We start from the raw sequence: 27,896 nt of genomic DNA on the forward strand, positions 1-27,896 counted from the left end.
TCTGCCACAAAAGAACACAGGCACATTACTGAAAGTCCACTGAGTCAGCAGAACCCATTTTCAGTAGAGGCCCAGGGAGAAAAATCTCCACAGTGCAAGATGTAAATACAATAAAATTGCAAAGGAAAATACATTTCAGTGAAAAAACCCACAGTACAAGATGAGATTACAATAAAATTGAAATGAAAATGCAACTCAATAACAAGCAAATAATATAGACAAGTGTTGAGATGAACCTGGAGCAAGAACATCATTGAGCAGTAGTGAGCCTATAAAATCAGGTTTAGGTAACCATAACCATATACATGGCTAATTGTGACTATGATATCTATATATAGTGGGACATTCTATATACAGTTATACATTTGTTAGTGGAACAAGATTATGATGATAGCAATCAACCCACATTCGAGATTAATTTAATCAAAATTAGAAATAAGAGATATTTAATTTTCAAAGTATGATTAAGTTAACATTGCATTGCAACTGCAACATCAGCCTTGACATGCCATGTCAACTAGATATTGGCTGTATAGGCAATGCTATGAGTTACAAAGGTTATCAGCAAATCTTTTAATATGACACAGCACAGCTATAAACCCACAGAACAAAACTGAAGCAGTGATAACACTATAATTGTACCAAGAGGAGAATGTGAAGTCATAGCTAGACATGGGAATAAAAAAAAAAAAAAAGATGACATTTCAAAATCACAAATGTAAAAAAAGCCACACACACAACTCTGGGTTCAGGTCAAGTAAGCATAGAACTTTTTATTTTTGGTCCCCCTTGGGACATCATATTACGAGCTTGGCCCCCAGTGACCCACATCCACTCTGGATCTACCAGCTTGTCTCCTACCCTTCCCCGGATGTGCTGCAATATCATTAGAGCCAGTTGGATTCAAAGGGTGTCCTGGGGGTTTGGCAATCCCTCTTTCCGTCTTGTTATTTTTTCTTTGTTTGCCCTACCCACTTCCTTGTCCTACCTTTTGCACTCATTGCTTAAATTCAAGGGCAACTCTCTATTTGGACCACATGTCCCCTGGGGAGGTTCAGTGAAAAATGCTATCTAACCTGAGATGTGCATTCCCATCTCTCCTTGCCACTCTAACAGTCTAATCGAACTTAGGTTGACTGGGCTGCAATCAGGGCTTTATCGCTCTCTGCCACCAGAGTGGCAAGTAAGAATAGTACTTGAACTGATTACAGCTCACTTGGTGAGTGTAGTATATCAGGCCCATGAGAACAAGCTGACTCTTCATCATGGGAGTGAACCAACATCTGCAGGTTAGTAGCATCTCAAAGATATCTTTGAGGTATTTGGATGCCTGTCTGTAGAATTACATCTAGAATTTAGCAAAATACTTTTTTAAGTAAAATAACTATTGCAATGCTGCCAGCTCCGTGGTGTAAAGAGAGATAAAGCCCTATGACCCAGCCACCCTGGGCTCAGTTAATGATCAAGGCACTGGAAAAGCTGGCCATGGAGGGACTCAGTACAGCCTGTTTACCTCTCTCTGAAAGGAGGGATGTGGATTGCACACCCAGGGGTGAAGACTTTTTGAAAAATCCTTGGTGAAGACCAGAAATCCCCAAAGGCACTTTACTTTTAAGTAAAGCAGGGCTATTGAGAGGAAACCTGTCTTAAAACCTGGAGATATGCCTGTCTCGTGTATCCATTGCATGCCAATCCCTTGAACACATGCAAGAAAATGACTAAGGCTTAAAGTAGACCCGCAGGCCCCCCCTCCCCCTGATCCCATAAAATCATAACACCACTACTAATTCCTATGAGAAATGGATAGGGAATAAGGTTTCTAGCCTGTGGGGCAAGTAAGTGAATGGGTCAGTTTTGGGTGGTTGTATGGGTGAAATTGAGGTTTCATAGTCATCAGGTATCAGGAGCTAAAAAAAAGTTACAAAGTAAATATTATGCTGCATTCGATACCACTGAAACTAGACTATTTGCCACAGTTAACAAGCCTGGATAAAATGACATAACTGCCATGATCATAGCATCAGAAAAATGGATAAGCAGCACTGCAGATCTAGAAAGGCTAGATGAATTGCATGTCTTCATTAAGTTGAGGGCACTGGTTAAAGCCCTGATAGGACAGCACTATCAAATGTCCACTGCAAAAGAAATTCTACCTGACTGTCACAAAACAAATATATCATTGATGTTGGACACCAAGAATAGATACTGAAAACTCCACCAAGGTGAACAGAGCAGCTGCCTCCCCACCTTATGGAGACTGGCATGAAAGTACACATGGCCAAGAATGCATTTTTGGAATTAAAACAGCAGATGAAAAATACAAACAAAGACAATAGTTTGTGTTGCAAAACTATCCAGATATTTATTTGTATTCCAATATCTCCCTCAGGTGGAAGTAGGTGCAGATGATACTTGAGTTTATGTCACTGGGGTCATGGCACAAAACATCATGGCTGGCCGGGGCATACATATAGCAAATCTATTAAGCAGGATTAGAGAAGGTGGTGTAAAGCAAAACAGATACAATGTAGTTCAGGCTGATAAGTGTTCCTTATATGGCACACGTGAACAACAAATGGCCCATATCAGACCCAAACAAAAAATCATGGCCATGCAACATGTGTTGCATGTGGCCAACATATAAAAAAACAGAATGGACACTACTGGGCTTTATGAATTATATATCAACATTTCTCTATCACTTCTGCGATATCTGAGAGATCATTTAAAGCTGAAATATCACAGCCTTAAAAATACTGAGCACCAGATAAACAGTTATTCTATTCTCAGGTTAACAGACAAACAAACAAGCAAACAGCAAACAAATACACATATACATACATACATGCATGTATATGTAAATACATACATATTACAACCTGAAGAAAGGAGCCGCTGTACTATGTAGAGCAAGAGAAACTGGACTGGAAGCAGCTTCTTAGCAAATAAGCAGTCATCCAATTTATTTCATGATCCAATGCACTGAAACAGCAGAAATTTGTCTTTGTATGCAATAAATAAATAAATAAATCAGTGTTCATACTGCAGAAAATGTCACTGAGGAGTGGCTAGAAATCAAATTCAGAAACCCATTTGTTCACACCTAAGTACCTGCAAAGAATGGAACTCTGACTGTCATGTAACTAGCTGAATGTACAGTACAGTACAGTACAGTACATAAGTGGTAACAGAATGCAGACTGAAAATTTCCTCTGCAGAGCACTTCTCTAAATATGGAATCAAACTACACATACAAGGATGACAATTTCTTTATGCCTGTTATATCATCTTAGTGATGTGTACTCTGATCATGGCAGAAACATGTTTCTCTGCTCACAGTTTACACACACTGATTGATGATTTGCACAACTGACTATACTACACTGCAAATGTTAAGAACACTCAGTGAGGAAAGATCGCCAGAAACCAAGGATAATATGCTAGTGAATTCAGGCAGTATTGGAACTGCAGCAATGAAGTGGTTTCATTTATAAAGGCAGCAGTACTTTCATTCCAAACGCTACCCAGCCAAACATACACATGACTAGTAAATGCAGTATTTGCACTGTGTATCACAGACAGCTAGACAAATAAACACATATAGCATTCCTCTGTACCACGATCACCCTGTACCACAGTGGAGATGGTGCCTTCACCATGAACAGGTCAGACTGCTTGAACATTGTGTTAGTACTGTGATGCTTGGCAGCTTGTTGAATTCTCAGGCAAAATGGCTGAGTATGTTTCCATTATCCAACTAGTAATGCATATTGTTCATGTAGTATGACCTGTTCACAGAGATGTCATTCCCACTCCGGTACAGGGCCACTATGGTACTCAAGGTGGCATAAGATGTCAACCCTAGTCTGGTACAGGGCCACTGTGGTACTCAAGGTGGCATAAGACATAATTTCTACTCTGGTACAGTGCCACTGTTGTACTCAAGGTGCATAAGATGTCATTCCTAGTCTGGTACAGGGTCACAGTGGTACTCAAGGTGGCATACGATGTCATCCCTACTCTGGTCCTGGGCCACAGTGGTACTCATGGTGTCATAAGATGTCATCCCTGTATGTCATTGGTATTTGGCTGGCATAAGTGATTCTTGTTTCTTTCTTCCATTGATATTCACTGTAGAGGTGATTGAGGGCAACCTATTTAACCCACCTGTGAAGCCTTAGCTCCCCCTACATCCCTCTGATGTCACACAGTACTGGGAAAATGACAAATGTGCTTTAAAATCTTCTTGGCTCAAAGCAGATAGTGGTTTGTTTGTGAGTGATTTAATTAGAGCCCAGTGGCTTCCTCAGTTAGTAGATGCTGTAAAAAGACTTCAGCAGACATGGTGTACGAGAAACCAGTGCCACCATCAATATGTATCAGTTGTTGATATATACATTCCAGCAATTAGCATTGGGCTCAAACATTTGCTGTGTTATGTCACACCACCAGCACTCAAAGTAATGTCAGGGCAGATCCCAGCATAACAGTAATGGCAACAAGCATTCTACAGAAACCAAAGCCACATAAATGTAGGTAGGCTAGTCCTCACCATGTGGGACAGATCAAACAAGGGAATACATAACATTCTGCCTCAGTGCCTTATAACATGATGCACACAAACACATGCTGTAGCCTACTGAATGAAGATTCCTGAGGTCAAGGAATTTAAACAGAGCACACCATTATTTTATTATGACAGGCACATTAAGAAAATGTCAATAACATGTGGGCTATATTATTCCAGCCCAATGGGCAAATCACAAATTTGGGAACTAGGAACTTGTACTAAATAATAAAAGCCCCTGAATCCATGAAGCCAAGGAGGAAAGTAATGTATTCTGCAAAAAGAGGAGGAACATAACACCTGTAATTAAAAAGTGCAAAAGTACTACAGCAAGAAACCCTGGCTAGGCTGACAGTAAGAGAAAGCTGCAATTGTGATGATTCCAGAACATGTAGAAGTCTCAAGACGACAGAACACTGGCACAGAGAAGCATTCAGAACAAGACGACACAAACCCAAAGAGCAGTCACATCATTAGACACAACATCAGACTACCCTTGAGTTACAACAGAGACTGTCTCACTGAATATTAAAATTGCTCTCTTTCTATTATTTGAAAAGACAAATTGCATTATATACTCTGGTCACTAGATGGCAGACTTGACACAGTGTTCATATTAATCGCATCCCAGTGTTGCTGACCTTTAGTGCTGTTTTGTTCAGTTTAATTCTATCCAATGGCTGCATAGCAACTGAGTGACTTGCTCGGTACTTCATGAATCTTCGTTTCCCCAGATACAGAACTAGCTAATTATTATACCAACATCAAAACACTTTTGAGTTCTTCCTTCTGCTTTACTCTGTTTCTACCTAGTTCTTTTATGTGGGACCCTTTCACCTTTTACGCATTGATTACAATCTCTGGATGGTGCTATTAATAAAAACATGCTCAGGACGCAATCTGCATTGTCTGGAATCTATCTTCATTAAGTTATGTTCTATAGCTATGCAGATGCAAATCTGAGTCAATGCACGTGCCATGTAAGAAAATAAAAACAGCACAAAAACACTCATACCGCAATTAGTGTAAGTAATAAATATAAACATACTTTGTGCGAAGGTACATTATTCTACATGCTTCCAGTTTCCCAAGTTAAAAAAAATATAAGTTTCTGTCAGAATAAACTTGAAGCAAATACAAATTCTGCTGAGTAGCATCATATTCCAATAACCACATACAAGATCAGTGACAAAAAGGTATAAAAGGCAGGTGATGTGGTGGAGGGTCTAGAATACCCCCCCAGAAAAAAAAAAGGAAGCAGAAATAAGTTTGGTGGGATAGTGAGGTGGCCATATTTTTCTTTTGTCTAATTTTTCAGTTATAAAGCCCTGTCCAAACAAGAGATACAGTAGTAAAGTAAAATGAACATGTTTATAGAAATACTACATTGCTGTTCAGATTACAATTAGATGAGAAAAACAAGTAAAGGAAGTCATCTGGTAAGACTATGACTGGTTTAGTTCTTATGATCTGCAAATTAAATCGCTCTGAAAACGTTGTTTTATGTTTGTTTTTGTAGAGTATTAGTGCTATTTTTTATTAAAATACAAGATGATTCCCTTTTTCTTCTTTTTTCCCATTCACAACCCTTTTTGACCATTTTTGCACATGGGTTTGGGGTGTCACTTCCATAGTGACAATCATCTGGAGGCAAGGTTTACACTGCCAGCTGGCTAGCCCTGCCATGGTAGTTCTTCCACATCACACACTTGCATGCACACTCACACCTATGGCCAAAGTGTTCAATCCACCTACTGCATGTCTTTGGAATGTGGGAGGAAAACAGAGCATCTGGAGGAAATCTATGTGAACACAAGAAGGATATGCAGACCCCCACAAAGAAGGCATCCTAGCTGAGAATTGAACCAGGGAACCTCTTGCTGTGAGGTGACAGCACTAACCTTTGCACCACTGTGCTACCCATAATTCATTTCAGAATTAATTTCTTCTTCCTGCTGCAGTGGTGCAGCAGTTGTGTTGTCACCTCACAGCCAGAGGTTCTCCAGTTTAATTCTCGGCTAGAGTGCCTTCTGTGTGGAGTCTGCAGGTCCTCCCTACATTCATGTGGGTTTCCACCAGTTGCTCCGGTTTCCTCCCACATCATAAAAACATGCATCTAGAGCATTTCTCCCCAGGCCTCTGCTGAAAATTAGCTTCATTCCAAGTCGGACTTTCCCAGTAAACAAATGTTAAATAAATAAATGAGCTAAAGTCTGCATTTTTTTTCACTGAGATCCATACAAAACAAATATGAAGATGGCTAAATCAATTACTTTTTGCTAAATTTTCATCTGCAAGCACAAAACAGATGCCCATTTATTAGCAGAGTGAAACAGAACACAGAACGTAAGACCAGATTTTGCACTAACAGTTGAAAGCTGTTCCATGTTTTCATGGCTCTACTTATGTTCTGAGAGATGACATTATCATAAAAAGCTGTTCATATTCTGAGATGTTAATGAACTAACTGTTGTAGTCAGAAGTACAGAGTTTGAACCCTTTCACCTCCATTCGCCTACTATGTGACGTTAAGTAAGCCATAACAGATGGTCACATTTTTGTGTGTGTCTGTATTTGGTTTCCTGTATTCCATTTTTCCTTTTGTAACATAAGAATTTACATAATGTGTTAATACTGCTGTTTCCTGTGTCAAGGGTGTGGGGACTTGAGTCCTCTTTCTTTTTGCTTTAATCTGGCAGTTGGCACAGAGGGTTAAGGTTATGAGCTGTAGCTCCTGTGGCATGAATCACTTAACCAGACTGTGTTTTAGATTAATTAGAAATTTGAGCAAGGCTTCTCAATGATCACCTGGACTGCAAGTCTAGTAACTGCCTGAGAATGAGACTAGTTATGGTATAAAGGAAATGTATTGCAGTAAACAGGATATGAGCCATGTTCTTTGGGTATGGTCCTTGGTTTTCTTGTTATGTTGAATGTTGACAGCGTGTTTATTGTTTAGCTGTAAGTGGATAGCATGAAGTCTATGAGGTTTAAAATAAATATTTTTACTATGAATACATTTTTAATCTGGCTTTTTTTTTTTGCAGGCACACGGGTTTGAAATGCACTGTGGGCTGTAACAATCTATTTAGCACTTACTGCAGATGGGTGAGGCTATGAGCTGCTAAAAAGCTACTTCCTGTAGTATATTGTTTGAATTCTTCAACCTTTTTTTGCCTTTTGTGTGACTCCGACCAAGTCACTTCACTAGACAACACTGTTGGGCTTCTCCTGAAAAAGGACTCTTGTGAACAGTGAGACTTTAATTATGAAGCCCAGCACATCTCTTGTAGTTTAATGGGTTACTTAATACATTTTCACTAAATGTGAGTTTCAAGGGAAGAGAGATTTATTGTTTCACATGCTGAGTCTGTTTACAATTTGTTTTGTTCGGAAAATGTCTGTTATTGTTTTTTTGCTGTAAACTGTGAAATAAAAGTTTTAACTAAAATACAAATCTCTGTTATAATTGTAAAAATAAAGAAGAAAATAACAGAGGCACTGACAAGTTTGAACAGTGTGACTGGGGAGAGACAAACAGGAAATGGGATATTGGTAAGGCTGGCAGGGGCTTGGTTCATTACCCTGCAATTACCATGCATTTGAGCATGATCCAGTTGTGTTAACTCTGGAGATGCATGCTGCAACAATGCAGTATTATCAGCCATTCAGGTAGGTCAGACCTGCACTGAGTGACGTCAGAGTGGATAGCTATTCTTGATGAAAGAGGAGTCATAGGGAGGTCAAAATAAGATGTAGGTATACTGCAACCATGAAAGCCCCTGCCCCTCAAAAAACACAATGTGTGCAGTAATATTTCTGATTTTTATGTGACTGGTGGGTTGTGAACAAAGGTGCCTTGGTATCTATATTGCCATTAACCATTTTGCTTTATTCATTGCATTAAAGAATAAGTTTGTTCATTAATAGGCTTGGATTATGTAACATAATCTAAATATATGACATTTTAATAATATATTTTTGCAGTATTTTCCTTACAACCTCTAGTACCTGAGAAGGGGGTTCATATTTGTCAGTCTGCATTGTTTGGAGTGATGATCAGAACCATCTAATCTTTGGCATCCATTATGCAATCATTACTGTCTACAGGACTGGACTGTAAAGGATCTCTTATTTAGTTAAAAACTGTTGCTCTATCTGGTAGTTAGCTCAGAAGATAAAAACTATCAATTTGTTAATGAGTTGCTTTCTGTGCCAAGGGTGCAGGCTTTGAATCTTTTCACCTTCATTTAATTTGTGTGTGACCTTGAGCAAGCCACTTAACCAGACAGAGCTTTGGGATCACCTGGGAATTTGGGCTAGGCTCCTTAATGGTCTCTTGGACTGCATACACTATATCTATGAACTTGTGGTTGTCTTCTGCCAGGCATTGCCTATTGCATATCCGATTTAGTTAAGGAAATGTTATTTCAGTATCTTCAGTAAACCATTTTTTAATGCAGCATGGGCAATTTATTCTTCAAGGGCAGCAGGGATTGCATTTATAAATGAGGACAGATAATGGTGGATTGTAATCACAGTAGTTTGGTGTTTTCTGACTGAAATGCTCTGAAATGGGTACCTTTTATTGCTTAATGAAAACAGTATTTAAAACTACAAATGTAAAATACACTCTAACAGATATTGCTGCACTATGCAAGAAATATGGTTTAATACAGTCAGGAAGGTGAATCGAAAAGATGATATGTATTCATGCATGCTTTTAAAATTTGTCTGTTGGGGGGGCTTGGTTTGAAAACAGTCTAGCGACTGTCTATCTTAAGTTATTAATCTGTTGGTGCACAGATTTCAAATTACATCTAACAACTGCTGTTTTTGTTCAAATCCTCTTAATAGTGTTTCTAAAACACTTATTTTTTTCTCAGTAGATTGCTGTGAATTTGGCAGTCAGAATTTGTGTGGCTAGAACTGGATCAAATGACAGCAATTCCTCCTTGAAATCTAAAGCCATGGAACACTGCAGGGAAGCTTCATTGGGTTTCTGCAACTATTTAAAGTGGGTGAAGCTGATCATTTCATCCCTGGGCAAAGGATCTTATTAGCTTTTTGAAGTTGTCTGATCGCAATCAGCACCATAGTTACATGTTCCTTTTACTAAAATGTTAATTGCCAGCATTTTTAATTTGATACTTCAATGTCTTCATAACATTCCTCATTCATAATATTAAGTGAACATTGTAAGACCAAAACTGAAGTACCAACATGGCATAAAATGAAATATCAAATGTATTTATTTATTTATTTATTTATTTATTATTCAATTTGATAACTGCATTAGAGCATTGATCCAAATAAACCTATTTCGGACTCAGTCCAGACAAATATAAATGATAATAGACAAACAAGTTAAAAGAAGTATTATGAATAAAAACAAAACATTATGAAAATAGCAACGAATCAATAACAGTAATAATAATAAAGTACGCAGTACTGGGGACAATAGGAAAGGATGGTTAGAGTAAGGAGGGAAAGGAAGAAGAGACTGAAATAGTGAAAGGGTAGAGCACAACATGTAAGGGCACATAGAAGTTAACTATATATATATATATATATATATATATATATATATATATATATATATATATATATATATTTAAGCTGAGCATGATATTATGGGTATGACGTGAGGTCTTTAACATTAGTAGTGAGAGATACTCTGTGTTTGGGGCCTAGGATGGAGAAGTCTGGCTCTGGCACATGGAAAATGTAGACTTCTTAGATTGTAACAGGGGAGCTGTCTGGAGGCCTTGGAGGCAAAGGAAGTACAGGGATGTTCTGAGCTTCTACAGTTGGGATCAAAGAAGCAAGTTAGAACATTGTTGGATAGGTAGCCAATTGGCTTTATTAAGTGTGATACAATGATCCTTATTTCTACAGCAGAGGGTAATGAAATAGCAGATAGAGTTTTTTATAGTTTGGATGGTGGAGAAATTATTTTGGATGCTGCTCCAACCAATTGAAGTCCATATTCAAGCTATGCTAGCAGAAAGCCTTTTTCTATTGGCATTCCTGGTTGTCCTGGAGAGAAAGGGGGAAATTTTATAGGACCAAAATAGGTGGTAATTAATTTTCTTCTGTGTTTGTTCTAGGAGAAGGTGAAAGTTCTGTATTGGATCAAACCACATACTAAGGTATTTAAAAGGGATGACTTGATAAATGGGGTTGTCAAAATGGTCATGGGTAAGAAGTGATTGAGAATTGTTCCTGCCATTTAGGGGAGGTACCAAACAGCATTGTTTTAACTTTGGAAATGTTCAGAGTTAAGATTTTGGTATTAAGCTATTTTATAAGAGATAGGAAGTCACATTGGAGTTGTTGTATGGCCTAGGAGGTCAGAATTGAGTGAAAGACCATGAAATCAGAAGAAAGTAAGACAAGAGAGAAGTGAAGGATGTGAAGTGATAGTTTATTAGTGAAAATAAGGTAAAAGAAGAGGAGCCAAAACCATGTCCTGACAGACTCCTTTAAGGAGAGGGGTGGAAGGAGGTGACCTGTGTCTGGCGTACAAGACATCCTCCAACCCAATACTGATGGATTTACTCCACATCAACAAGTCAAATTGCATAAGAAACACACACTCTCGGGATCTATACCTCTTCTACAACATTAACAGAACAGTTTAGAGGAACAGATATATCTCACAAAAGATACCACTACTCTGGTACAGACTCCCCATCCACATAAAACAAAGTTTATCCCTGTCCATATTTAAGTACAACTTGGATCTATGGATGGGAAACAGAAACTCCCCCTGATCTGCCCCCTGTACTTGTAATAGGCAGAGGCAGCTCCTAAATGCTTTATCTTATTCATGGGTCTCCTCAAATTATCTCTGGTATTATCTCAGTTATTATCATTAGGGGTAATATATAATTATAAAACATGGGATGGGTTAGGCCAATCTCTAACCATAATGGATAGGCTAATTTGAGCACAAGTAAGGGAACTTAGCTAGACTCGAAATGGCCCACAAGGGTAGCTAGCCTAGTACTTTCCTATAAAACTATAATTTCAGTGTCTTTATCATAAAGTTTTAGAAAATAGATTTTTAAGTGGGAATTGTACAGATAAGTTGCTGGAATACTTGATTATATGATAGTTCTTCTAGAGAGAGTCTTGAATCTCTCTATTTTTTCTTAAGCCCATTCTGTGTCTACATGCTGTAAGGGGTATGGATTTTCTATGATCTGCTCTATTTGATTTTAGGAAGGATGCATTCTTTCCCCAAAACTTACTTGTTGTATTAATTTATTTGCTGTATCTATCTGTATATCTACAAAAGGGTTAATTTTATGCCACTTTTGTATTGCCATTTTTCTTTTAATTTTTCTGGTGACCATTTAGCTTTCAGCCACATTGTATACATGTGTTTCACCTCAGTTTATTTTGTGGCTCAGCATAACTGGTATGTTTAATAGCATACTATTTATAACAGCGAATGGTCAGAAGACAAAATTGTTTTTGTGGTGAGGAATAAGAGCAAACACTCAGAAAAGTGAGTGTTCTGTTCCAGTGTTTCAGCTTGTTGGCTGCTTTCTGTGCAATATCATGTCATAGTGGGGCAAGGAATTTGCCTTTACCCTCTGTGGTTTAATCTTGGAGTTGGTTTATGTAATTAGCAGGGGGTGGGGAGTACAGGGGGCTTGACCTCACCCCCCACAAAAATGTTAGGTTAGATTTTTTTTTAGGTTTATCAGTTTAGATGCAGTCTAAAATGGTTGCTGCTTGTTAGGTTCATTGTTTGAAGAGTTTGGGATTTCATGATATAATTGTATAATAGCATGTCCCTTCTTTTTTTTTTTTGTTAAACAAGAAACATCTTTATCAAATTATCACTTGTGACATAGGCAATTGCACATTTATATAAATGAAAACAAACAATACTGACATCATTTTAATTGCAAACATTATACATCACTTATAATCTATCTAATCACTGTCAGTCAAACATTACATAGCTCATGCAAATCCTGCCTTCTTTTAAACCTCATTCCTTGGCTGCATGTTTGTTCTCACAATTTCCATTTTTTCTATGTAATTTGCTCCTAAACCTTTCTAAGTATCCCATTTCTAGTTGTTTTATCTCTGTTACTAGATTCACCACTTCTAGTACAGTTAGTTTAGACTTTGATTTCCATTTACTAGTAATTGCTTTTTTGGCAGCCACTATAATTAGACTCAATAAGGCCTTGCTATGTCTAGGCAATTCTGATTCTGTATCATAGCTCAAAAAATAATTTCCTTAGTCATAACAGTTTGCTCTCCTAGTATTTCTGAGTAGTCTGCAGGGAATTTTTAAATCTGCCAACTCATTAAACTCCCAGAAAATATGTTCCCAATTACTCCTTTCTTCTCCATCACACCTCCAACATTTGCTGTCTACCTGAGGAATAATTCTTTGGCGTGTACTTGGGTTATAAAAATACCTATGTAAACACTTAAAGCAAAGATACTAAATCTTCTAGACTTTGTGGCATATTTGGGAGGCATACATATATTCCCCATTGTTTCTTTGTGAATTGCTTATCCAGTCTCAATTCCCAATCCTTTCTAACCTCCTCTGTTTGATTCTTATGGTTATCATTCAATATTTTATATGCTCTACTAGTTACTCATTTTTTAACAGTAGCTTCTGTTCTAGATTCTACTAAAACTCTGCCAATGTTGTCTTTCACTTAGGACCCCCTATTTCTTTCGCATTGCCTATACTCTGATATCAGTCTTTGATAAAGAAGGCAGTCTCTAGCCTGCAGTCCAAATAAATTCTTGGCATCTTCCCATTCTATTGCATTTCCCTCTAATTATTTGAATCAGATTATCCCATTCAAATTTGCCACCTTCCACTCCCAGATGAAATCCTGCAGCTCTTTATTAAGGGATATCCACAACTCCTCCTCCGGTTGATAAAATATGCCTGACCTGTGTATAAAACTAAAGGGACTAAAAATAGTTTAACTGCTTGTAGCTTGCTATCCATATCCATAAGGCAGAGAGTTTCCAATTTGTCATTTTTTATGTTATTGTTTGTTTATTCTCTTCTTACATATCATTAGCTGCCACACCAGAATCCTGTTTAGTCCATACTCTTAAGTACTTTATTTTGTCATGTCCCCCATAAATATGTATATTGCTGAACCAATTCATGTGTGGGTACATAATTTACAGCTATTGTCTTTGTTTTAGCTTAATTTATTTTGTATCTAGAAAAAAATTGAAATTGTCGCAAAATGCTCCACAACACTGAAATGTCCTTTTCTGATTTTATCAGGTATACAATAATATCATCTGCAAATACAGCCAGCTTTTCTTGAATACGATAAGAATTATATCCTTGAATTTCTGAGTCCCCTATTTTCTTTGCCAATGGCTATAAATGTGGAAAGAGGACACTCCTACCTGGTTCCTCTTCTCAAACAGAAATTATTGGAGAGGAACCTACCCACTTTAATTTTTGCCTCTGATCCCTCGTATATCCTCCTAATTACCCTTATAATCTTATCAGGGAACGCAAATGCTGCCACTGTCTTGCTCATAAACTCCCAGCTTACTCTGTCAAATGCTTTCTCTGCATCAAGACCTACCAACAACAGTGGTATTTTCTTACATTCTGCTTCCCTCTGGGTCATGAATGTTCTGTTAATGTTGTCAAATGTATGCCTCCCTTCCACAAAACCACACTGATCCATATCTATCAGTTTTGGCATCACCTTTGCCATTCTTTTAGCCATTATAGACATAAACACTCTATAATCCTGGTTTAGGATTGAAGGCCTGTATGAAGCTTGATCTGATGGGTCTTTACCCTCTTTAGGTATTACAGCCACCACTGCTTTCTTCCAGGATGTTGGTGCTTCTCCTCCTCTTAAAATACCGTTAAACAAAATCTTCCAGATCTTTATCAGTCTTTCCCCTCTTAGCTTTAAAACATCCACAGGAATGCCATCTATTCCTGGGGACCTGCCTATGAACTGGTTATACATCACCATTTTATATCATCTCCTTCTATCCTAACTGTTAGTAACTGAGCCTTACCGCAGTACACCCCTAAAACCTATTAACATAATAATAACACACAAAACTATGTATATCTTCCGTGGCATATTTAATTCTTCCATACACATTTCCATTTGTACATTTAATTGATTTCCATATTTTTCTGCTTTATACATACTTTCATAAAATTTTGAAATATTTCTAGCACCTCTACAGGATTTCTTGTTATCTTCCTTGTTATGGGCTCCCTAAGCTTGGCAACAACATTTTCTACTTTGTGTTGCCTGAGTCCTTGTGCTAAAAGTTTTTGTGCACTGGAGTTATTTTTAAAAATAGTTGCTTAACAGCAATCTTTATAAACTCATGCATATTACTGATGTAATGCCTTATTTTCTTTGCAATTGCTCCTCCTCTTCTTGTTCTCTGAAATTCTCCCTATTTTGCAGTACTTTAACCTTTGTCAGTCCCTCTAAATAACTCTTTTCATTCTTAACCATGCCTCTCTTTCTTTCATTTTCACCCTATTTTTAAATTCCACTTTAATTTTATCCTACTCCCTACCTATATTTTTAGAAGAAATTTCTGTGTTCTCTAATAAGTCTCGAATAATTTCTACTACCCATTCCTTAAATTCTTCTGTTTTCAACAGAAAGGTGGGAAAGCACCAGTGTCTCATTTTTTCAGTTATTATTGGTGTATGATCTGAAATAGTTATTAGATGCATATCAAAACTTTCAATTAAATGCACGTTCCTGTGAAATATATGATCTGTCAAGTCTAGACCAGTTTTTGCATCTTGGGGAATAATATGTGAATTCACTCCAAAATCCTACTACTGAATTCACATCTTCGTACCAAATATTTTGATAAATTTCTTCAAAAATCTACCATCCTTTGTTATATTTTCCTTTCTGGGTCCCCAGATATATCTTCACTGCTGCATATCAAATTTTATCCCCCACATATAAACAACATTCCATGCAGAAAGCTGATTATTTCTCCCAGAATTTTCTTAAGCTCCATTATAGCAGTTTTAGGTGGAATATAAATACATGCCAGTGTAATCCTCCTGCCTACTACAAATCTACCATTATTAGCTTTTTTATCCTCTTCTGTCACTGTTGGAGCGCCTCTTGCAATTAATATAAGTACTCCCCTTTTCCTTTGTCCCAGGTATTCTGATGAATAACCATCCTGAACACCTTTCTTTATCAAATTCACATGTTCCGTTCTTTCCAAATGTGTCTCCTGCAGCACAATTAATTGTACTCTACATTTTTAATATAGTTCACACTCTTTCATTTTTGTATACATCTGTGAGACCATTTACATTTAACGATAATATAAAAAGCAACATTATGTTTAAAAGTTATTATTCCTACCTTTTATGCGTAAGAACTTTTTAAAGTATGTGTCTAGTTCCAGCTTTTCTGTTACATGCATACACTAATGTTTATCAGGTTGATCTTTCTTGTCATATCCATTTGAGCCTATGTCACATCTTACAAAACTTTTGTTTTATTGAAAACCCTCAAACAAACAAAACATTTTTCTTGCATCCTGCTCTTTTGACCAGACTTTTCTTCCTTTTTTACATTGCGATGCTTATATTTCTTAAAACTGAACAAGAAGAAAGAAGTATGAAAAAAACCCATGGTCACCTGTTTTCTTCAGTATCTTCACTACACTCAAAAATAATGTTTTGTCATGTTTCACAAATATAAGTTAAGAGGAACAAAGGCAGGAAACAATAGGGCAGGATAGGATATAATACAGCCTATCCAATGAGTGTCTGTAAAAACTAATTCAATGAAATGGGAAACATGTCTCCAGAAAACATGTAGTAACCCTAAAGCACATTGTCATCATTTTGTTTTTGTTAAATGACTTGTATAGTGTTTGCCAACTAATTTATCACTTTAATTCTGACTGTGCTTTATGCAGGGAGTGTTTCTTGTCTCTATTATAATTTAACGTGATATTTAGTTTTTAATGAAATTGGATTGGATGAATACAGAGCATACTGATGAAATTAATTAATACCTTTAGACTGGCTGTAACAATATATTAAGGGAAGCTGCCAGGCCATGATAATTTCTTCGGGGATTGGGTGATTTCTATACATAAATTTTATTGTGATTGGTTGAATTTGATGCCTAGCTCATTTCTGATACATTGATTTTGTTTTAAACATCATGATACTCTGCTTTTATTAATGGTCTGATGAAGCGGTCACTTTGATTTTGTAAGCCCTATCCTTTTAATGAACATTTATTTTGGATTATTCAGCTGTGTATCTGTTTATTTTGCCTTTGTTCTTCTTAACTTAAACTTTTTTGGAGGATTTACCATTCATCCTCAGCACTGGTTTGTTTTTTAAATTATGTTTCACAAATATAATTAATGCTTTGCAATCCCACATTTATTTTTCATTTACTGAATTGCAAGTTTTATTCCTGTTGATCTCTATCTCCTAAATCCTGTCTCTGCTTCATTTATATCTCTCAAGCATTTTCCATTGAAACATTGGAAGGGGTTTCACTGGCACAGTCTCTCTGTGATCTTTATTACCAGAAGAACAAGACGTAGACTCTTCTTGTGTTTCATAACTTACTTTTTTACCAAACATTTATGTTTCTTCCTTAGTATGATCTGCATCAAAAATGATTTTGTTCCTTCGTGAAAGTATATTCTGAAAATAGGTAGGTATAGCAGCTTGAATCTCATGCCTTCTTTTTGACATTCCCCGACTAGTGGAATACATTTTTAAAGTTTCCTCTATTTTTCCAGTCTTTTGTTATTTGAGCTGATATATTCATTTAGTTTTCCATTTATTTTAATCAGCTCTAAGTACATTTGACTTATTTTTTTTCCTGTAAGTTACTGGAAGTCATGTTTTGCACTATAGCTGGAGCTTGCACTACTTTTTGCTGAACAGTTGCAGAATTCTTCAAGTCAGTGTTTTTCCTCACCTTTTTTGACTGATTTTCTTTCATTTTTTTAAACTTTTTTTTGCTGGTATCCAGCCAGTGCACTTACTAGCCAGTTACTGAAATTTACCCCAAACTACTAGTTTACTGGTTCTATCTTCCGAGTTTCTGTTTTCACACTGGGAGAGATGAAAATAAACTGTTACTCAATGTGCAACCCTCTTGGAAGCCAGCACACCCCTTTGTTTTGTTTCAAAAATGGAAAACAGTTTGGTACTTCCTGTAAAACAGATTCTTCCTTAGGGTATAAATCCTATTCTAGCAGACATTACCTTCTCTGAGAATGCAGTGGTTCATTCCACTGTAAAATTTGGTGAAAATAAACACACTTGACACATGCCCCTTTTGATGTGCCAACAAAGTCGACAAAGAACATTCTTTAGTTAAGAAATTTGCTCAGTATCACACAATAAGCAAATGGAGGCTGACAGAATATAACCATTGATACAGGAAGCAGCTGTTTAATTGCTCATAGCTGGCTCATCTAGTATCATTTGCCACTCCCATGAACTTGTACCCCATAAACTCTTCAAAAGAAGATAAGAAAATACTAAACTCAAGTGCTTTTCTCTACCAGCATTTCAGCACATAAGAGTTCTCAGTCACAAAACATAACATTTTGCACCTGGGGGAATTGCCCCTTTCTCACCACCCGTACTACACCACTGGCCTTAATCTTATGTGCTAACTGTGACAAATGTTGGCTGCAGCAAATATTTTTCTTTAAATTTAGCTGAAGAAAGGGTACATGCACTAGCCACAACTGCTCCTTTTCAGACACAACTGACAAGCACTATCTAGTTTAGCAACTTGTTCAGAGTTACACACTATGGAGGTTGATAGAATCAAATCCTTGGCTACAAGAAGCTTCTTAATAGCCGATAGCCTTAATTAACTGATCTAACTTTTAGTTCAGTATTTCAGTCAAAAGGTTATAATATGCTTATAGAGAAACCAGTAGAAACAATCCTGACTTTCACAAGGGGCTGATGCCAAAAAGATTATCCATCCAATCTCAAACTGTACCACTTGCTTGTTTCCTCAGTATACAGCAGAGAAATGTAACCATACAAGTGCGTCCCAACACTTGCTTCTCCCTCCTCCTCCCAGAGTGGACATGCTCATCCATCCTGCCTGTGCCACTACACCCTGGACCTGCTTTTCAAACTTAAGCCACCTGGGTTGTATTTAGCACTGAATCCTTCTAGTGAACAGGTGTAGGCTTATTATTATAATTATATTACACTTTTTTATACATAAGATCTAAGTCAACTATGCATTTGTCCCTGAAATTGTTGTTTCCAGGCACTGTAAATGTTTGTACTCCCAAAGCTTAGACAGCAATTACTAGTAATTGTGATCTGTCATTCAGAATTTCAACATGTAGCTGTCCCACTACTTTTCAACCTACAAGTACAATCTATACATAGTGTATAAAATATCCATTCATGTTCAGAAGCGTTACTATTAAATTTCACATCATTTCAGAAATAAATTCCTGCATGGGTAGATATTATTAACAGGTCTATAAGACAATTAACAGGTACCAGGCTGCCAAGATGCATTATATTCAGTTTCCACTGGGGCAGGTCTTTTGTTGATGCAGGAATTTCAAAATATTTGCGTGTAAGGGCCTATATACTGCATTATACTCAGTCTCCATGCAGGATGAGTATATGACTTCTGTACAGGATGAAAAATTCAGCACCTGTCCAAAAATATCTGTATTAATTGTTATTGTATTAGAAATGTAATTCAAATATATTCTGCAGTAAAGGGGGCCTTTTGGCAGAGGAAGTGGGATCTGTTTGACTCATTACAAGTTTGGCATGTTTGGGCAAATTTCAACATGAATATACCCCTTTCTCCAGTGGAACTACAACCTCAGAGGTCATTTATAATAAGTAAGTGGGTGTGGGGGCAAGCCCTTTCAAAACATTTAATTTTAGGATTCTTTTGCATGTTTTTGCAAACTGAATAACCTAATCATGATAAAATGAACTTGGAACAAGAAAAAATGAATTTCTATAATCATGCCATGGTATAAATCATTGTACTCAGAGATAAAATGTAGTATGATCCGATTCACCTTTGAGTTGTTCTTAAATCCCTACAGGTAGAATAATAGTTGTAGATCCATTTTCTACCAAAGTGACCTAATAACACTTTATGCACATCATTTAGGACTCACACAAGGGTATTGAGGTATCTCCTTTTAAATGAAGGTACCAAACATAAGGCTTTGTAAAATCTAGCCCTAAAAGCCTAACTTCTTATACTATACTTGTTTTTCATTAGAGGTGGGTCTGAGTTTTGTTAAAGATGTCCAGAATATATTTATATTAAGCTGTCATTATATCAGTAGTAAAAATAATATGTTTTTCTCCCAAAAATATATATTTATTTACTGCTAGAAGCATACAGTGACAAAGAGTTCAGAAGGGGGGATGTGATGTGGCCAAATTTAGACTAGAGATGCATATATCATCCATAAAGATGGAATAGCAGTCTTATTAGTATTATACATCTGAGTGTCCCAGTAAAATTCTATACAGGTTTGATTAATTATTAACAAATGGTGGCAGGGGCTACCATATAGTATTTTATACAAATAAAATACAGAAATACCAAATACAGAGTTTTACAGATATTAGACAGGGACAAAATGCATGTTGTATTATGCTTTTTTACCACTGAGGTATTTGTATAATGTCTTTTCAGGGTTATGAGTGCATTACATGTCCATAATATATTTGCTCTTGAGTTATCATCATCAGAAGAAAAAGTATATGTATTCTTCTAGAATATGGACTTTTTTATTTTTTTGTCATTGGAAACATTCCACAACTAAAATTTCAAGTCTGAAGCGGGAAGGGAGTGGCAATGTATTGGTCTCAAATTCAGTAAATAACCTTATGTAAGTCTCAAAGGGTAGAATGGTAGTTTAAGATGTGTTTTGTACATGTGCACCTTAATATAACTGTACAGTTCCACAGATGTTTTGTTAAGAACTTTTGAGAGCGTAAGTGCCCTGTGCACTAGAGGGAAGATAGAAGTGAGTGATCAATGTCAGCTTGTCTGTACTGGTGAAAGGAAGACTGTCCTGCTTACTGCATCACAAATTTCTAGAGTAGCATGATGTGATGAGATGTTCTTGGCCACTAAGTTGTGTGTACTACTACTGCCACCATTCAATAAGTGTATAGGAACATGCATGCATCATCTGTATGGTGCTTTGGCAATTTGTTACAATTAGATTTCTACATAGACCAGCACAAAGGCCATAAGAAAAAGCAATGACCTTTGTTGTGCATAGATGATGTCCAATTCTCTGCTAAATTTTGTTGCAGTACTTGGGGAATGACTGATCAAGCAACATGGATGAGATGTGATAGCTGGCAACTGTGAAAAAAAGATAAGGGGCATGTCTGCAGCCTGAGTCCACCCAATACCTTAGCAATAATACCAGGAGAAAATCTCTGTAAACTCATTCTAATGAGCAGTGCTCATCTGCCCAATAAATTACCTATGTTTTTTTTTAAAAAAGGGATTGAGTGAGGAAGGTTTTACTTTTAATTTTGAAAGAACTGTCTTAATAATCTCAAACAAACCTTACCAAATGTGTTCCTTTTGGCCCAACCACATTCAAGCAAATATATAACCATGGTCCTGATTCCACTGAACCACAGAGAACCAAAGACCTAAGAAAATGGATCTCCCCTGTATGGGCAAGATCAAATATAGGTGAAGACTCTCTCCCAAAGATTTCAGTGAAACAGTTACACCTATGTCTACAAGTGAGTACTTTTGCACTGCTTGTTTGCTCTCCTCACCCCTGTCTTCCATGGGAGTGAGACATACTCCCCTTCCCATAATCACTGGGTGGGACCAACAATCCTTTTCTTTCAGTTTATAATAAGGGTAAATATATCTCTTATTTTCAGGACTGAAAATACATATATCCAGAATATGTCTGCAATGAGTTTTCTTTAGATCTGAAGTAAGAATTATATGTATTTATCCACAAAAATGGAGTTTTAGATGTGCATCATGCAATGACCAGAAGTCCCTCTTATGGAGGGAAGGATGGTGTGGGGTTAAATTCTGTACTGTGCTGCATTTAAATTACTATGAGTAGAGTGACAAACTTAAGTGTATTCTGCAGCCAAGCTTCCTCATACAGGTGGTTGGAAGCCTTATTAAGAATACTCATAGGGGAATTGACAGATAGGCTTTATGGAATTTGACTGATAAAAAAACAGGTGTGTTGTCTTGTATATAGGTTCCATTGGGGTAGGTATATGACTTTTGTTCATGTTGATGAATGCACCACATATCCAGAATATGACTGCATTAAGTTATTGTATAAGAAGGAAAAATGTACGTATTTCTACAGAAATGAGAATTTTTGTCACTGAAAACATACCATCATCCAATCTTCCTATACTGGGAGCAGATAGTGTTCTGGTTGAAAATTTAGAACTGAGCTGCATTTAAATCTCTAAGGGTAAATTGAGAGCATTAGATGAATTTTGTATGTGACAATTTGAAAATAGTTTCTGAAAAGATTTATTAAGAGAGCTTTCATACGCAACTGACACTGAAAGCCTAGCATGTTGTTTTATACCCAGTCTCGATTAAAGATGTGCATGCGACTTCTGCTCTGAGTGGGAATATTGCACAAGTCCAGTATATATATATATATATATATATATATATGCACTGAGTTGTCATTACATCAGAGATAAAAATCCTAGATAAAATCATGCATATATTACAACAAAGAAGGGATTTGTTGCCACTTGAAACACGCAATTATCTAAGCTCCCTGTACTTGAGGAAGGGGTCAGAATGGTGGTATTAAATATAACACAGAGTTGTATTTAAATCCTTAATGGTAGAAAGATAGCCTTAGTAGCACTCTGTATCTGAATATCCTAATATCAGTTCCTGAAAGTTTTAAGAATTTTCAAATGGAGTTTGATAAATTGACTTTTATATTGCAGTGTTTTTTCAAGTTTTTTTCTCCAGCTACTGGCTCAAATTTAGAGCCAGTGAGGGAATGCAATAATTCCTTGATTCAGTTGGAGCTGACAGACACACCTATCCTGATTAGCATTATATTGGAACATAACTTGTTTTGTTTCAACGGGCAGTATTATTGGCAATGGCAGGGGGTAGCTATGGGGACCCCCCCTGCACCAATAGTTATGCCAATTTGGTTATGAATGGATGGGAAGAGAAATATTTGCTCAGGCAACATACATATAGGAAATATATAGCCTTTTTTAAAAGGTTTGTGGATGACCTTTTTATTCTTTGGCAAGGGCCACATGAATTAATACCACAATTTGTGCAATATTTGAATATGACCACCAATTTTCTTAAATTTACCCATCACCATTCATATACTGCCATAGATTTCCTTGATGTCAAGATATACAGGACATTAGATGGCCAAATAGCCACACATATGTTCAGGAAAGAATGTAGGGTAAATGCTACCCTACACAGGAATAGTATGCATCCAAAGAGGGTTTTTAAGAACGTACTGAAGGGCCAGGGCATGCGGATGTCCAAACTAGATAGTGTTCAAGAGGTCTTTGATGCAGATCTATCTAAGCTAAAGGATGAATTTAAATGCAGAGGTTATAAACACAATGAGGTAGATCAAATGGAACATGAGGTTACTGAATTAAGATCCACGAATGCATGTCCTTTTCTCTATGCCAATAATTCAGTTTCCCACAATGGGAATACACAACAATCCAATGAACATCTAGTGAATTTTACGATGAATTATACTAGTGATCATAGAGCTTTTTGTGACATTATCAAGAAAAACTGGCCTATCCTTATGTCATATGAAAAAATTAGCCAGGTTGTAGGACCACAACCAAATTTTGCTTTTAAAAACAAGCACAATCTTAAACAGATGCTATGCTATAAATATAACAATTCACGTAGTTCTATAAATAATAGATGTACCACCATGTGTGGCAAATGCAATTATTGCTCATTCATAGATACAGCATCTAGTTTTATACATCCAACCACACATTTTAAATACACTAGTAATTCTTATACCAATTGCTGTAGTACATATGTGGTTTATTTAGGTAGTTGTTTATCTTGTCGAAATTTCTATGTAGGAAAGACCAAGAGACAATTAAAGGAAAGGATATGTGAGCATTTATTAGCTATTAGGAAGAATGATTCAACAAATGCCCTAGTCTGTCATGTGAGGGACACAGACTCTACACATACATTTATGTTTAGAGTTTTAGAACAACTTAAGCCTGGCGGTAGACCGAGATCTTAATAACATTCTAGAACAGCAAGAGAGCAGTTGGATTATTAGGCTACACAGCAACGCACCACCAGGTTTGAATACCTCTATCCCTTTAAAACCCTTTCTTAAAAGGCGGAGACTATTTAAGTGATTTTATTCTGTGATAGGTTAGTTTGAAATGCTATGTATTTTATAAGCAGTGTATGTGAATTTGTATTTTTTATATGGTCTGAAGAAGTGCTCAGGAGAGCATGAAAGCGCTTACCGGTCATTAAACTGGTTTCTATCACATCTGCTTGGTTTACCTTGTGGATTTTTGGAAGTCTTTTGGATTTTATTATTTTATTTCCACTGGTACTTTGCTCCACTGTGGCATTTTTTCTGTTTTTTCTATTTTACGGGAGCGCTTGGCATGTTGCATTTTATTTGGTTTCCATTTGAGTTGAATATATGGCTTCTGTTCATGGTAAGAAAGGAGCTATTTTCTAAAATATAGCTATAGTAGGGTATTATTAGCTAAGCAGTAGTAATGATATATATATATATATATATATATATATATATATATATTTTTTTTTTTTTTTTTGAACAGGGAAGTCTTTTTTCACTAGTTATGTTTGCTTTCCCCCTCTGAATTTAGTCTTATAAACAAATGAAGTTTGGTAACAAACCAAGTTGTCCCTGGACATCTTCATGAGGGGTTAGATTGATATTAGTGGGTATTAAGTGGGTTGGGGAGGTGAAAGGGTTAAGTGGATGCAGGGAGGATTGGGAGGAAATGAGATAAGGGTAGGGAGGGTCTTAAGAGGTTTAGACAAGTGTAGCTGGGTAAGCAATCACATTTTGGCATGAACTTGCTAAGGCAAGGGTTATGTCCAAGACGGCCTGTAGGTATTTCTGGAGAGCAGTTAGGCCTTAGAATACTGGGTGGTGTAGTAGTGGACAGGTGGTTTAGGCTAGTTTCTGTTTTCTCTATAGATCAATTACAAAAAAAAAAAAAAAAAAAAGCAGTGTCCAGTAGCTTGTGTGTCAGTCACAGGGGATATCATCATTGGTGGGTGGTTTAGGTCATTTTCTTGTGAGGAGTCCCCCATTTTCATGCTCTTGGGACAGCTACTTTTGGTGGATATGACAAGGTTCAAAGAAATTATATGTTGCATTTTGAATAGATTAACTTAAATACCTTTGGTTTTAGGAATGCTACTTCTAAGGGTAGATTTCTTAATTTAAGCTTAAATACTGACTGGTGGGTTGTTGATCGGGGTTTTGGGATTCGTTGGAGGTGGGGAAGGCTACCATATCTGTTTCTGAGGTAATTTCTAAGCTGTAGCACTGGATGCCTTTTCACAGGCTCTGGGTAAGCAGTAATTACTGCCTCAGCACATGTGCCATAGGATCATGTGCAGCATAGCAAGCACAAAATTACTTTAATTTTAAGTTTAATGGATGGTAGAGGAACGTATTTTCACATCATGGTGTCCGGCTCTAAAATGGGAGAGCAGGTAAGAGAATACACTTAGCTCGACTCACTGGCAATAGACCACATGTCCTTGTTTCCTGAGATCATGCAGTTGTAAGGTGGCTTAAATTAACAAAAAAAAAAAAAAACACTTTTGCATGTACGTGCATTTTCCGAGCAAAGACAGTTAAAGGTCTAATGCTAGGCATAAGTGACTGATTGGATAGCAATGAATTAGCTGTGTTGCAATAATGTAAATGAGGATTCATTTGTTGGTCTGCTGCAGTGTGCTTTCACTCAAGTTTGGTCAAACCTACTTGCCAGGTGACTGGGTTTTGTGCTTTTGCGAGTGTTGCCGGGTTGACGAAAGAATTTGCCTTGTGGGCTTGGTCTGTTCCTCATACAGTTTGTGGTTTTCTGGTGGGTTGTTGAAGAATGACTGGAAGTTTTTAGTGAGTCGGCTCTGGTTCCTGCAATATCTGCTGTGCTACTTACTAATGTTTTTACGGAAGTCGTAATGGTATCAGCCTCAGAAATGTTTCATCATGGCTGACTTTAAGATGTCCCAGAATTAGCTATAACATAACACCTACTTTAGATGATATTTGTAGGTCCATTGTCACTTTACTGCTGCACTGATTCACACCCATAATATGGATATTTTAGTTTATGTTAAGGTTTTTAGGTACATAAAGTTGAGATAAGCTTATGCTCTGTATTATTGGTTTGCTATAGAAAGACTGTTATTTAATTTGTTAGTGTACATGCAGTGTTTTATGATGCCTCCTGAATCTGGTTTAACATTTTCTGTATGTATACTGCATTGGTGCACACATTTATTGGTGAAATATGTTACTGTACAAGCGGTGCTTATCTGATATAATTAGTGTGTGGCTTACTGTTTTATTATCCAACATGACTTAATGGCAAACAATAAACTCAGGCTATGTGTTGATGGAGAGGAAGGCTTTTCTTCTGCTCTAGTGTTGGGAAATCAAGGCTTTCAACAGGTACGGATCCTTGTTGGGCGGGGGGTAATTTGGGGTCCAAAGTATTTTGTTGCAGTTTTGCAGGTGCAGCCTGATGGACTGGGAGAGATGTGTTGTTCGCATGAGGGAGTTAGAGATCCGTCGCTGCTAGCATCTTTGTGTCACTTGCTCAGGATTCACAATGGGGCAGTCTGATGTTAACAGTTGGGATAGTTTCTTCATGGTTTTGCAGGCTTGGAGCAAGTTGGTTTGACTGCTGCCACGCATGCATGGTGGCAGTTATGGTCGGAGGGTTGTGGTGTGCTTAAAAAAAATGGTATGTTACATTTAGTGGAAAGGTAGGTTTGGCTATTATGTCTGAATGATATTAGTGGTGTTTGAGGAGGCTGGAGGGTGGTATACCACGATCAGCTCCCGACACACTAGACCCTGACAATTGTTGAAGTTATTAGGGCTGTTTTCTGTTTCACTTCAAGGGTATGCATTGTTCCAGTTTTAGCCTCAGGCTGGCTGTTACTGTACCAAAGATTTGAGTACAAACTGAGCAAACTTTCAGCATAAGTTATTGCAATTTGCCTTGGAAGTATAGCTGTGTCTCACTAAATATTGCAAGGGGTCATTTCATTCTGCATTACTTTGCTGTAGAAGTAATTAAAAACAATGTTAGAGATTTGTCATTGTCGCTGCGGTGAGCAGATGATTCGTGCTGTTGTGTAGACCTGTGTTTAGTAGTCCATTGCTTATCAATTAACTTAGGTTGGTGGTGGAGTAGTCAATTCCCACACTTGGTGACTGGAATGTTTCCAAGGAGAGGATGTCAGTTCGCGGGCTCCAAGTGCAGTGCTGTGGTAATGGCTATGGGGGAGGGTATGGTTAGAGTTGAGGATACTAGTCAGGAAAACAGCAGTTGTGTCTGCTGCATTAGTAGGGCATAGCTCTCAATGGTACAGATTTTCGCAGGATGTTCAGACTTTGCTGCACACTTTTACCCTTTTATCCTTAGAATGGTGGCTTCTAACAAGTTATGGTAAAGTATTAAGACTGTAGTCAGAAATAATGGCAGACATTTGAGTTGCAGACTTCATACCATTCTGAATATCTATGCTAATGTAAACCTATTCTATCAACCTTTTAAGTTTCACAAGTCCATAAAAAGCAGTTGCCACCAGTATGAAGAAGTATTTATTCATCCCTGGTACAAGACAGCAAGTACAAAAATAAAAGCAGTAAATACAATCCAAGAACAGTAAGTGCTTTCAGGTTATTACCCTTCTTCAGACAATACATTACAGATACAGGAAATCATTTAAAACCCTTCACAGCCAATCAATGTTCAATATTGAGTCCGCCTTTTCTACAGGGCGGGCTTAATAGGAATAACCTCACTGAGGCCAGGAAATCGGTGTGGTGTTAATTCTATAATCCACCTAGTTTTTTCACACTCAGTACTGTTCACAATATCGCCCCCTCTGTTCCCTTTGGATATCAGCCTGATAACCATAAATTTTAAATTGTGACCTGCAAATGCTGATGCATGCCTAAAATGAGCATTATGCTCATTTTTCAGCCTAATGGCTGATAGGTG

This window comes from Protopterus annectens, chromosome 6.part0 (genome assembly GCF_019279795.1).
Source record: "Protopterus annectens isolate FY-2018-M chromosome 6.part0, PAN1.0, whole genome shotgun sequence".
Taxonomy (NCBI): domain Eukaryota; kingdom Metazoa; phylum Chordata; order Ceratodontiformes; family Protopteridae; genus Protopterus; species Protopterus annectens.